Raw genomic sequence first — 13992 nt, 5'->3', positions numbered from 1 at the left:
CATGATGCAAAAAACTTTTAACTAACACACTTATACTATGGATACTGGATGATATTGGCGCTAAAATATTTTTGCTGAAAATTCATACTTCTGAAGAGTTACCTCTGGGGACATTGTTTAAAACAATTATTGTCTATACATATAAAATGCTTTGTTCTGAATGACTGACTGACTGACGAATCAACGCACAGCTTAAACCGCTGATCGTAGAAACATTTTAAAACAAAAAGACAAATCGGTCTACTACGGTCTAGTGATTCCAACGAACTGCATTTGATTTTTATTCATATCAGTTTTAAGCAATTTAATGTTTTACAAAATTATGTAATTATTATTATTTTTTTAAAAATACTAACTTTAAATTTTGTCGGAATCAAAATGTTGAAGATCAGTATTTTCATTATCTGCAGTACTAGCTTTATGTTCATTTCAGCAAAAATTACAAACCAAATTCATTTCGTCCTTACAGCGCCTAAATCACCTGATCTATGTTGAAAATAATAAATAATTTAAACTGAATTTAAAATATAATTTGTCAGATTCTCATTAATTACATTTAGTTTTAATTTATTTTTTATGGAATATATTATAATGAAAAATGGCGCAGCTGCATATTATTATAAGTATACTTAAAAATAAGTATTAAAAAAGATAAAGAGCGATAGAGGTGGAGAGGGTGGGGAATACATACTTGATTAAAGAAAATGAGGTTTGTGAGACAAAAATAAAAAATACTTTATGGTTGTTTATTAAAATTGATACCTACTTTTGAAAACATTTTAGGAGTTTTAAGTACACACTACAAATTAAAAACAGTTGAACTAAGGAACTAAGAAAGAAAATCAGTCTGATTTTGACCTTTGAACCTTGTAATTACTAAACTCAGTTTAAGTATTATCAAGAATTCAACATCATTTAGCTTTTTTTAAGCGACAGGAAATCAAACTGAGTGTCTGTCAACATGGACTTGGATTAATCCAGATTCTAACTGTGTGCCAAATTTAATCTTAATTCATTCAAATTCTTGTATATCTATCCCATTCTATTCAAATTATTTACTAATTGACTCAACTGAAAGAAAACGTTGCTCGGCACGCGTATAGGATTCTTAATATTCGCTTGTTTTGCGAATATTTGACTGCAGTGCATTGAATTGATTCACATATTTTTGGGAAAATAAGATAATAATATTTCTCCAAGGCAAGAAAAAACAATAAACTACATTATTTCGGTTTAATTTATGACTAGAGAAGAAATTACAACTTTGAGTGCGCTCCAAAATCAAATTCATCCAATAAAACACTACTAAAACAGAGGGTGTGACTCCTTCCACTATGATAAAACACTCCCTCTGGTTTAAGTAATGTTTTATTGGATGAATTTGATTTTGGGGAATGTATTTTTTATTGATTTATTATAATCAGAATAGGATAATTTTCTCGTAAATTAGGCCTCAGATACAAATTTGGTAAAGAACATTTTCTTTTCTTTTTTCTCAGCTTTTTTCAGGAGGCAATAGTTCTACAGTCAATAATAGAACACCTTGTATATCACAATTTAGTTTTATATATATAAACCTGGTCCGTTTTACCTGTAGAGGCTGTCTATTCCCCAACCGTTTATAGCTCGTAAGGTTTAAGAGCACGAGTTACATTTTAAACTCCGTTTCGTATATCATTTTCCATGGAATCAGTTTTTTCCAATATAAGTGTACATTTAAGTCTATAAGAAAAGTTATATATTTTTATTTATTTATCTGGATGTGATCTGTGTTGAATACCTACATACAATAATATAATACATGTATGTACCTAACTAAATAGGAACGATTGTTATGTCTTATGTGGTGAAACACATTGGACATATTCACAAATATATAGTGTGTCCTCCGATAGAGGTACAACTATACTTGTAAATTTTCTTATTTTTCATTTTAAGAAAAAAAGTCATTTTAAGAAAAAAAGTCATTTTTTATAAAAAAATTTCTTATTCTAAAAAGTATGTAGGCATATTGAAAACTTCTAAACAAGGTAGCCAAAAAATTGAAATCAATATTTTTCTTTTTGGTAAACTACTCTTCTTTTTTATAAGTAGACAAAATGTTACCAAGAAAAGTTGCTCGCAATTAACAATTATGACTCCATACAAAATATCAAGAAGATCCGCGTACTTTAATTAAAGCATCATTTTTCATTTGAACAAAAGTTTTAATTACTAAAAAAACGTAACAAAGAAAATAATAATAAATTAATTAACGTGTATTATTCGAGAGTGTATTTTTTTTTTTTTGTGGACTAGGTTAGAAAATTAAAAAGAAAATTTATTTTCTCGGATAAACATTCACTAAGAATGGAATTGTCAAAGTTGGAAAGAATTTCTTGAAATTCAGTCATGAATTTGAATCTTGAGTCATAAAGATGGGAAGTTTACCAACAAAAAATAAATAGTGATACCAAATTTTTGTCTACCCTGTACTTTATTTAGAAGTTTTCAATATGCCTACATACTTTTCAGAATAAGCAAAATTTTTTATAAAGAATGAGTTTTTTTCTTAAAATGCAAAATAAGAAAATTTAGAAGTATATAGTTACCTCTATCCGGGGACACACTGTATAAATATGCAAATATAGGCTGAACCAAAAAACATGCATTAGATCGCTTCGAAAAAAATAAATAGATAAAAATTAAAACCCGACTGCGTTAAATAAAATCTGAAAAGAAAGAAACAAGTTCAGTAATTTACATAGCGACTTTCAACAGTCGGGACACATTATTGGGTAGATTTGAGTTGGTCTAGATTTTAATATAGGCCCCAACTGTCGAAAGTCGCAATGCAAACTACTGGAATTGTTTCTTTCTTTTCAGATTTTACGTAACGTAGTAGAGTTTTTTATTTTCAATTATTTATTTTTTCCCATACATACATACAATATACGCGCGGAAAACATAGCCACTCCTTGACAATCAGGGCAAAAATACAACGGTAAGTTATAAGCCATTTTGAATACTCAAAATTTAATCAACAATTGAATTATTGACAACAAAGGCAGAATTGATTATAGATCATCCTATATACATACAGATATAGTATGTATAATCATATGTCATGGAATCGTATTGTTTTCATTGTCACATTTAAGAACTTATTATAATAATAAAAACCTGATTGGATTTCAAAGAATTTCTTCTCTATGTTTTAACTATTTTTATATTTTTTATTGTTTTGATAAAAAATAAATTTATTTTAACAAAACAAAATCAAATTTACTATTATTTATTTATAATCAATCAACTAATAGAAAAAATAATATTATTTTAGACATTATTCGGTGAAAACAAAAATTTTCTTAAAAAACAATTGAAATCAAACAATTGACTGAGTTAATTGATGAAATACCATGTATAGGTAGTGAGTTTTGAGTTATCGTGTGTATCGCTTTCAATTTCAGTTTTCGGTATTTGCTTAATATAGAATAGCATCGTTATTTATAAAGAAAAAAACTATCTCAAAAATGTTTTTGAGAAAATTTGTATCAAGAAACTTCTTCAGCTAAATTTTATTTCCTTTCAAATAGACCGGCAGTGTCGCTTATTTCCATTATTAAGTTTTTTTGCTTTTTTTTTGTCATACATAAAATTAACATTAAAAAATAAATATAAATCAGGTTATGCAACATATAATACATCATTGTACATACATCGGCATAATATATCAGATAAAAGTAATCCTATTCAACATTTTACGTCTTCTTATCTTCATCAAATCTTGTCAGTTTATTTTATTTAAACAAAACACACACTGACAATAAGTAATTAAAATTCTCACTTAAGAAACAAATATGGAATTGTTTATTTATTATATAAATCATGGATGATCATGATCATCAATACAAGATGTCTGTCTATTCTTATTCATTACATTACAAGATGAATTACAAACAAGATAAAATTCCTTTTTTTTTTGTATTTTCTGTTCTTGTGCTGTAAATATGTGTGCGTACAATATAAAATTTAAGAAAAACGAAAAAAAAAAACAAATCTTATAAAATTTTTATAAATATTAATGTTGAATATTAATTACTAACTTACAGATACAGAAAGTTTTTATGTTATTGAAGACAGATATGATTCCTAATTTGATCGGTAGACTCCAAAACAATTCTTTTTTTTAATGTGTTAATAGTACTTCATTTAATTTTGTTAAGAAAAAAATTCGCTCGGCACCTTTTTTACCGAGTATGTATTAATTATGACAAAAATTTGGTATACAAAACATCAAAAATATCGTACAGTATTATGATTCTGTTATATAATTATATTAATTTCACCATTTTCTGACTTGGTTTATCTCCCGACTTCCTGTGACCTTGAAGTGGCAACACTAACAGTATACTATCAGCTGAAGTTAATCCTTACGGTCAATATGTGTCTAATTAAAATCCGCCGAAAACAAAATTCGTTTCATATTATCAGCAAAGTTTGATAAAATTAATCATTTTCTTATACAATGTGACGCATTTAAGATGAAGACGCCCTCATATTTTCGTTATTTATAGGAATATGCATTTCGAATAGTCGTACAAGGTAATCCTTAAGGTCACATATTTTAAAATACTTAACCGAAACCAGAACTTTAAACTCAGCCTACTACAAATTGGCAAATAAGGCTGATTCTTAATATTTTATCTAGCATCAAAGATGGTTAGAGATATCGAAAAAAACTATTAGAAAATTCGCATTTTTAATTTTTCATTATTTTGGTCTGTAATAGTGTTTTCATTACTGGACGTTTCCAATTATCGAATTTTCCGATTATTGAAACTCTACTGTAAGTACTCCTGACTTCTCGAATGACAGAAATGATAATACCAATAAAAAGCGCTTGTAGTTAACATAAGCTCCAATATTTTATAAACCCTCAATACAAATAAATACAGAAATATTTTCAATTATTATATAAATTATATAATTGACAGATATAAAACTATTTTTGAGCAAACGAATGCTGGCTGTATGTGTATGTGAATGCCAATATGCCATATAAAGTCAAGTAAGAAGTAGCATTCTTTATGCACCTTTATACTTTACTTTAAAAAAAACGCCCACTTTATACTTTACGCAAACAAATTTAATTATATTTATTGTATAGAATGTGTTTTCAAGCATTGAGTCTGGATGTAGTAATTCAGAGTTACCCATATACCTAGAAACCAAGACTGTATCTAATTTGAAAAACAAAACATCATCGTTCGCCACCCGGTTATAATCCCTTCTCTATATATTATAAATGCGAAAGTAAGGATGTTTGTTTGTTTGTTTATTACGCTTTCAAGCTAAAACTAGCGAATGGTTTTTAATGAAACTGTACAGCAATATAGCTCATACATCTAAATAACACATGAGCTATAATTTATAAAGATACATAAAAAAATTAAAAAATTTAATTTAATCTGACATTTACTATTTTAAATTTTTAGAGAAATCTTTAATTTATGGTTCAAAATGATGATTATAAATGGAGTAGATCTATGATCATCATTTTGAACCATAAAATAAAAATGTTTCTGTAAAATTTAAAATAGTAAATGTGTCATGTTAGAAGTCTGTTTTTATTTATGAAAGAACTTTTAGATTTGGCGACAGTAACAGGATCAATTTCAAAGAAGCGATTTGCCTTCAGTCCTTTATGTTGATTACACATCTTGTATTTTTTTTTTAAATCGATTCAATACATTTACTAATACCTATAATACTAATATCTCAACAATGTATAAAATATAATATAAAATAATAAATTTGTATTGTTATATGACCATATAGTACTAAAATAAAATAACAATTGTAATAAAAAAAATAAAAAAAGTAACAAACAACGTATAAAATAAAATAATGTATCAATAGTTGATTTTGATTTTATGGTATTTGCAGTTAAATTGTAATGCTGTACCACGATATAATCGATAATGAATATTGGTTCCAGTTGTGCGAATTTTAAAAGCCAGAAAATAATTCACAAAAATCCATAAATAAAGATCAAGTAAACATACAAAACTTTTAAATGATAAGCAGTATCTCGGATAAATTTGAAGGTGGTCTCATTCGACAGAGTTACTCTTTTGTTTTTTATATTAAACTAGCCTGATACCCGTCCGTTTCACTGGGTTTAAAACTAAAAAACATCGCTTTAAAGCCTCCACCCTCTCTTGATGTGCACAGTTTTCAATTTTGTTAAATGTAAAATAGTCATAATCCATTGAGTATATCAGTTGGCCATTAATTTGTACAGAATACTATGGTTCAATATAATCATCATTTTAAACCATAAATTACAGATTTAAAATAGTAAAAATCAGATTAAATTTCTTTATAAATTATAGTTCATGTATTATTCTGAAGTATGAACTATATTACTGTACAGTTTAATTAAAAACCATTCGCTTATTTTAGCGTGAAAGCGTAACAAACAAACAAACATCCTTACTTTCGCATTTATAATATATATAGAGATAGAGATAGAGATGTCATACATTGAAATAGAGAGGTGCCTGGCCGTTTGAAATTATTCTTTGCTGTTTATCGATTGTTTCTCATAATAATACTTTCGAAGACGGCTGAAATATGAAATTGGCTGGCAATTTTGCAGTTTCTTCAGCCTTAGCCTTTAATAATGTAAAAAAAAAAGTTGTTTTTCCCCTGAAAATACCCTCTAATTTGCTGAATTCATTCGCCACTTGTATAATAGCATTCTGCTTATAAAACAACCAGAAAAACAGAAATTCAGCTCTTTTGAATTTAAAAGAGTTATAATATTTAAATTTACATATCAGACATCCTCGAAACCCTATAAATCGTTTTTTAGAAGTTGTAAAACGGATGTCCAAAAAATCTCCATCTCTCCTTTGATACAATGCGTAAATCTATAATTACGGAGAAAATATGACTAGAAGAAAACAAACTTAAAGTAAAGCTAGTAACAGAAGATGAAAGAAAGACGTAGGTTTTCCAAAAATTCTAGATATGCTCAATTTGTCAATTACAATAAATTATAATGTAATAAGTAACATCCACGCAATTTACTTGCTGCATAATCATTGTATCATATGGTGTGTTGTACGTGTGTTTGTATCGATTGTACCTGTAATCTGTACCGATTCTAAGTAATGTATTATTATAGTTTATTGTTTTTATAATAAATGATAATTATATTTGCACATAATATACAGAAACTAACATATACGCATACTTTTCTACAATTTTTTACATTTGTATTAGTATTTTAAAGATATTTAATAGAAGAAGTCCTCGCACAAATTATATGTAATCCGCATTTCGGTCAAACTTTTTCAAATTTGAGAAATGATAGTTTAAGTCATTCTGAATAAAAGTTCCCAAAATTATTGTAATTTAATTGTCAAAAATCATTTACGTATATATGTAGCTTAAAATATTGATCTTAACACTTCATATTATTGATCCACTGAACATTTAACACTGCTTCTTCTTTAAATTTCGTAACATATTCTTCAAGAAACCAAGAATTAGAAAACAATACACTTACATTAAAAAACATACGTATGCATGTAGTTATACATATCTGTATATGTATTTGCCTATACACGCATAGGCATTCATTATACAAATAAGTACATTTTCCAACTTTAATTTAACTATAACATGAAATCCTGTCATTTTCATGACTTGCGACTATGGGAACTTTTCTTTAGAATACTCTCTTAGTATCCTTTTCATCTTATCTGATGTCCTTCGCCATTACTTTGATATTGATTTAAGAAGGATTGTTATAAGTTTAAAGTGTTTATCTGTGCGTCTGTGTGTTTCTCAGTAAATCGCATTTGTCGGGGGTTTTTTAAATTTTGTAAATTTCACTTGTTAGACGTAGTTATTAGCCAACATATTTACCGAATTCTTGAGATATACTTTGAAAAACTTTTTCTGATTAGGTTTGTAAACAACTACTTAGTTAAAAACTTACAGTTCATTTGATTGAAAATTTTTCCATCAAGAGTAAAATTCTAGTATAATTATACTACTAGAATGACTTTAAAACCGTGCAAAATCAAATAATTTTAGCTGGAAAAAAATTGATTTTATGAACCGTGTACTTTAAAAATTGTGCAACTTACAGTTCGTCATAAATAAAGTTTGTTTTATATTGTAAACTTAAATGGTGTTTCGCCCTAACTACTCCAACGCTCTCAAAAAAAAAAGTATACAACAAGAATATCAAGAAAAAAATTTATATTGTTTCTTATTACCAATTATGTCGCTCGAAATAAGGCAAGTCCATCCAACAATATAGTACCTATGTGGTATTATAATATATAGAAATATTATGTGCTAAGAATATGTATGCATTAACTTGTACAGAGTTACACAGTGTTCGTAATTTATCAACCTAAGGTAGTACAAGCGCCAAGGCAAGTTTTTCAACTTTGATTATGAATTTTGTTATAACTTCATGAATGTAGACGAAAAATAAGAATAAAATTTTTTTAAAAGTTCAGGGCAGTTGCCAGAAATTTACAAGATGAACCATTTTAATATATTATTGTAAACAAAATCATGGCTTATTGTAAACAAAAGTTTCAGAGTTTGATGGGAGATATCGTATGTTCCGATATCAGATTGGACCTAGTTTTCTGGCGTTAAAATGTAAGAGATAGTATTACACTTTAAATTAGAAACTTGATCCTCGTACAAAATGTGGAATTGATAACTTTTGTCTAAAAATTTGATCTAAATTGACTATTGAAGCAACTCGGAGAACTAGACCCAATCGGATGTCAAAACATGATGTCCCACATCAAACTCTGCAGCTTTTGTTTAAAATATTTTTTAATTGGATAACTACAAAACGAGCTATTAGCCATAATAGCTATTATAAAAAAGTTGAATTCAATTCGAATAGAGGGTCCACAATGTATATCAACAATCTTTTACAAATACTTTGTACAAAGAGCACATATGAATATACAATAATAATCATTATTTCAAAGTCGAGTATGTTGTATTAGTTGTTTTAGTAATATGGTGTGTTGAATATAGAACAGCGCAATGCGGGAAACACAAAAAAGTTGTACATTCACGAGCATGGTTGTTGAGAGAGACTCTGCTGATTTTTATGATAATGATTAAAGACAGGATTGAATATACAATCAAATGTTTGGCAAATAATTTTCCAGGTGTAGTCTTTAGTGAAGCTTAAAGCTACAACTTTATGTAGAGTAACTTTCATTTAAGGGCGATTAAATTGTAAAATGGGCAATATATTTCATAGATTTGAGAATATTTAAAATAATATTTTTCAAAATTCATTTATAAGTCCCTGCATTTACTTCGAAGCGTTTTTATCATAAAGTTCATACAAAGCTTTTCAATTAAATATACAATTTTCACTTTTATATACGTACCAAATGTATCCACAGCTTTCGCTTGGAATATGTCTCCATAACAAGCAAATTGGACACACATCCAGTCTTCTTTATCGTCTACAACTTTTACGATAAATGTAAATACGATTGAAGGAAAAGAAAACGAAATATTCTCAAAAAACTGATTCATGTTACCTTTGGCCTTGTATATCTAAGGACGCGCACACGTGAACATATGACTCTTTTGATACAACATTTTTACTATCAGAATAAAGGTTTGTACAAAAATTCAGCTTATTCTGTTAGATTCCGAAGTGAAACCCTACGATGATTGGAGTAAAAATAAAACAAAATGTTAAATTATAAAAACAACTCCAGATTGAATTTTTTTCCGAAACCTCAAGAGCTAATCTAACGCGTTTCTTGTAATTTTGACGTGTATACTCATACTACGCCGTACGCTATGCCCCGTTCAGCTATTATGGAGTATTTAATTTCTATTCCAACATACAAACGATTAATATAAACAGATGCAGCCTAAACGTTGCGGCAGCGAATTTCAATCATAAATTGAAAACTTTTAACAGTTTTATGTATGTACGTAATGCTTTAACGTGTCTTGTATTTCCAGTGTGCTTTACAGTGATGGATTACCGCCTAGGCCCGTGAGGCCCGGGCCTAGGGCGGCACAATTTGTGGGGCGGCAAATTTTTCAGAATGTCAAAATTTTAAATCTGATATAATGTAACGACAATACATTTTAAGGATCTATTCGAATTTTTTTTATATAAATTTACAAATAAATTTCTATGAAATAGAATGGAATTTATTTTCTGATTAACTTTTTTATTTGTGAGTGCAATACTGATAAAAAATGTTTTATAACAGAAATATTTGAATATTGATAAGCTTTTTTTGAAGAATTTTCAAAGCTCTGTTGATTTTTTGTATCTTTAGTAAAATTAATCTTACATGTAAGCTGCTTCTAGAATTGCACAATGTTTTCTTATTTTATTTTCAATGATTCTGGTGTTTCATATATGAATTGATATAAGTATTATAAACGGATAAATAATATAAACGGATTAAAAAAATTAAAATTTCATCTTTTAAAAAGGGCGGCTAATCAGACAGGGCCTAGGGCGGCAAAATACTTAATCCGCCACTGGTGCTTTATGTGGCTATAATGGCCTTAGTTTTTAACATAGTACTTAATCGTATATATTTATTATAAAACATTACCTTTAGCAACAAAAAACAGCATTAAACACATTTATAGTTTTAGCAATAAATCCAGGTTTTATTGTTTGTCAATTTGGGAATTATGGTTATATTGTAAATCAATTTTACAATACATAACAAGACACACAGACTGATTAACAATATCTGCTATATAAATCAGACTTTTTTACATTCGTGGATTTGAATATAAACACTCTTATCGGTTGGAATTTTCGTTCCAATTCAATTTTTCGACGTCAATGAAACCTATCGTAAATCTTAAGAATAGTTGAGCTAATAAAATCTACTAAAAATGTATAAAAGACTGATTTATATATCGAAATGATAGTTTAAGTCATTCTAAAGAAAAGTTCCCATGTTCAAGTCATGAAAATGACATGATTTCATGTTATAGCTAAATTAAAGTTGGAAAATGTACTTATTTGTAAATATTTGCCTATGTGTGTATAGGCAAATACATATACAGATATGTATAACTACATGCATACGTGTGTTTTTTAATGTAAGGGTGTTGATTTTTATACCATGTATATACATATGACATATACATAGTATATTAAGTTTAGTTCCAAGTTTTATACCATGTATATATGACATATACATAGTATATTAAGTTTTGTCCCAAGTTTGTAACTCTTAAAAATAATGATGCTAGGAAAAAAATTTTGTCATAGGTGTTCATAAAATCAATTAATTAGTTTATTTCCGTTCGTCCGTCCGTGATCACGATAACTCAAAAACGAAAAGAGATATTCAGCTGAAATTTTTATAGTCCGTGGGACCCATTTTGTAAATATTCAGAGATATGACAAAAGTTTAATTGTAATAATGTTCCTCATAAAAAAATAAACAGCTTTCGTTTGAAATATTTTTTCGTAAACATAATTGTGTTCAGTTCAGGAGTGTTATATGATTTTTGACAAATAAATTACAATAATATTTTTTATATAAATGAGTACATTTTCCAATTTTAATTTAGCGATAACTTGAAATCCTGTCATTGTCATGACTTGTGACCATGGGAACTTTTATTCAGAATGACTTAAACTATCATTCCCCAAAATTTGAAAAAGTTTGACCGAAATGCAGATTACATGATTACCTTGCTAGACTAATAATATATAAGGTATAATATATTATTGTACTACATCTTACTCTAGGTACTATGAACACAATATGATTGTGTTATCAAAACATACACACCACACATAATATATAAATTTAAAAAGAATTAAATTACATAATTTATCGATAATATATATAGAAAATTATGTTATTTACATAAAAATCAATAGATATCGACCATCAAATCAATATCTATATATAATATAATAGTGTACATACATTGTACACACACAAAAACTTATGTATTTATAACAATATCGTGATTCGTGTGGTATTAAGGTATAGAAGAGAGTACTGATATAAGAATTTTATTAAATACATAAACACTGTACTTTATTGGATATTTATAGACACTTTTAAAATAAATATATGTATGTTGTCTACACCATGTTTTATTAAAAATTCAACTTCACTTTACCTATAGCCGTTACATGCCCATCACCTAACCAGACTTAAGATTTAAGAAAATTAAAATTAAAAAAAACAATGAATCGCTTTAAATAGTTAGTCTATTATTCCTAATTTCATACTAAGCCCCCATCTGATAATTTTTGGGAGGAATTTTTTGTTTGTGTCAAGTACTTGAATATCGAAATCTATGCAGAAAAAAGTATATAGTTCAGATATACCGGCGATTCATTAATGATAGTGAATCAACTATTATAAATGAATATACCGACTCTGGAGGTCGGTTCACAATTCACGGAGTAAAATCTGGGTTGCGTGCGTCAATGGGACAGGAAAGATTCTTCGTTCTTGCTTTCCTAAACATCTGGAAATCGATGATATTATCAACTCTTTCACGAAAAAAAAAAAAACGAAATTTGAATTTGTTATTTAAGTAAAGAACCTTAATAAAATGATTTAATGAAAAATGTATACTGGCGTTTAATTTAATTTGAAGTTGTAAAAATTTCATCAAAATTGGTTCAGTAGTTTCGAGTCTAATTATTGTGACACTGTGATGTGTACACAATCGTACATTTACTTTTGTAATTTTTGTGATCGAACAAACTAACATTTCACAGGTTTATTATTTACAAATACGCTGTACAAAATCTTGGTCATAACGTCATATATTTTGTAAACATCTCCTTTGTAGGAAAGCACTATATCGATCATGAGCGAGTTCATACTCCGATTATTATTTTGCCTATTTTCGGGTACTGTACCGTTTGTCATTACCTTTTTTGAGGACAAGATTCGCGCTTGAAAACCAAGAGTTCTATTTCGTATTTCATTACCACATAGTCACCAAGAGGAAAAAAAGCCACTATTCTGATCACTTCAGTATTTTTTTTTTCGTAGTAGTACAATTGTAGGCGTTCCGAAGATCTTATATCACTTCCAAGGCCCTCTATTAGCAAAATTGTTGCGGCTTCAACAGGACACTGGCTAGGCGGTAGGTATGCTGAACGAATGGGCTGACAGTGTATCATGATTATTGCATGAGCTGTCACAGTGAGGAGGAAGAGGAAACGATGTCTCATCTTCTCTGTCACTTGCCACGAGGAGGTGAATTCACTTGAGCCAGCCTTTCTGTGACTATCTCTCCGACCTTTGTCCGTTGACGTCAAAGCACTCCTGCGGTAGAAAGTGGAAAGTTAATAATAAATCCGTATCCTTTATCGAAGTAAATAAACTCTATAGTCGGTATTAGGGAGGTAGGTCGGTTGAATAGCTTATTTTTCAGCAAACACTCTTTATATTTCACATACCTACGTATCATTCAATAATTTAATAATAATTTATGAGTATATTTGTATCTTATAATAATAAACATAGGTACACACTTTGTAGTTTAAGTATATTATAGAAAAGTTGACAACAGCACAAATTAAGTTATAAAAGCCAACATCAAAACCGTTGCTCGCTCCAGCTTACAGTCATCTCACATAATAAATAAATACAGTTTGTAATGTTATTTTATTTAATCCGCCTACACTTTTCAAGTATTAAAATGTACCTACATTCTATCTTCTTGAAACATTATAAACATTATCAAAATCATCGTCTTAAATACCATGTTCTACAATTTTAGTTTGTCAGTTTTTTTCGTCACACAAATAAATTTAAAAGAAAGAAATTCCTTATATTAGGCTAGGGTAAAAATTGTATATAATAGATTCAGAGGTGAAGAAACTAGCGCACGAGTTAAAAAAATTTCATTACACTACATCAAGAGGTGTAGTCAATATATCTCATATACAGAGTGATCCAAAACAGCAGAACT

The sequence above is a fragment of the Chrysoperla carnea genome, chromosome 3 (genome assembly GCF_905475395.1).
Source record: "Chrysoperla carnea chromosome 3, inChrCarn1.1, whole genome shotgun sequence".
In the NCBI taxonomy this organism is placed as follows: domain Eukaryota; kingdom Metazoa; phylum Arthropoda; class Insecta; order Neuroptera; family Chrysopidae; genus Chrysoperla; species Chrysoperla carnea.
The sequence above is the reverse complement of the archived record's forward strand: the minus strand, read 5'-3'. Positions refer to the sequence as shown.